Source organism: Arachis hypogaea, chromosome 10, assembly GCF_003086295.3.
Source record: "Arachis hypogaea cultivar Tifrunner chromosome 10, arahy.Tifrunner.gnm2.J5K5, whole genome shotgun sequence".
Classification (NCBI taxonomy): Eukaryota; Viridiplantae; Streptophyta; class Magnoliopsida; order Fabales; family Fabaceae; genus Arachis; species Arachis hypogaea.
This window is the reverse complement of record NC_092045.1, coordinates 35,438,207-35,439,246: the sequence shown is the minus strand read 5'-3', so window position 1 is coordinate 35,439,246 and position 1,040 is coordinate 35,438,207. Positions and strand designations below refer to the sequence as shown.

The 1,040-nt window shown below is 41.2% G+C and overlaps 1 non-coding gene across 1 annotated transcript; it reads right to left on the bottom strand.

Moving 5' to 3' along the window:
• Window positions 1-424: 424 nt before the first annotated feature.
• Window positions 425-532, bottom strand: LOC112718757 (small nucleolar RNA R71). Its single transcript, XR_003161083.1, has one exon. It is a non-coding gene; the product is annotated as a small nucleolar RNA R71 (small nucleolar RNA).
• Between the last annotated feature and the right edge of the window lie 508 nt (window positions 533-1,040).

Sequence of the window (1,040 nt, the reverse complement as noted above, 5' to 3'; positions counted from 1 at the left end):
AATCTTCAAAGAAGAAGATATGGCAGCGGAAAACAACAACAATGCCAACAATGCAAGGAAGGTGCCGGGTGACTTTACTGCACCTACTCCCGACTTCTATGGGAGAAGCATCTCTATCCCTGCCATTGGAGCAAACAACTTTGAGCTTAAGCCTCAATTAGTTTCTCTAATGCAACAGAATTGCAAGTTTTATGGACTTCCATTGGAAGATCCTCATCAGTTTTTAGCTGAGTTCTTGCAAATCTGTGACACTGTCAAGACCAATGGGGTTGACCCTGAGGTCTACAGAGTTATGCTATTCCCTTTTGCTGTAAGAGACAGAGCTAGAATATGGTTGGACTCACAATCTAAAGAAAGCCTGAACTCTTGGGAAAAGCTAGTCAATGCCTTCTTGGCAAAGTTCTTTCCACCTCAAAAATTGAGTAAGCTTAGAGTGGAAGTCCAAACCTTCAGACAGAAGGAAGGTGAATCCCTCTATGAAGCTTGGGAAAGATACAAACAATTGATCAGGAAGTGTCCTTCTGACATGCTTTCTGAGTGGAGCATCATAGGTATCTTCTATGATGGTCTGTCTGAACTGTCCAAGATGTCATTGGATAGCTCTGCTGGAGGATCTCTTCATCTAAAGAAGACGCCTGCAGAAGCTCAAGAACTCATTGAAATGGTTGCAAATAACCAATTCATGTACACTTCTGAAAGGAATCCTGTGAACAATGGGATGAATCAGAAGAAAGGAGTTCTTGAGATTGATACTCTGAATGCCATATTGACTCAGAACAAAATATTGACTCAGCAAGTCAATATGATTTCTCAAAATCTGTCTGGAATGCAAGCTGCACCAGGCAGTACTAAGGATGCTTCATCTAAGGAAGAAGCTTATGATCATGAGAACCCTTCAATGGAAGAGGTGAATTACATGGGAGAACCTTATGGAAACACCTATAATCCTTCATGGAGAAATCATCCAAATCTCTCATGGAAGGATCAACAGAGACCTCAACAAGGTTTCAATAACAATAATGGTGGAAGAAACAGGTTTA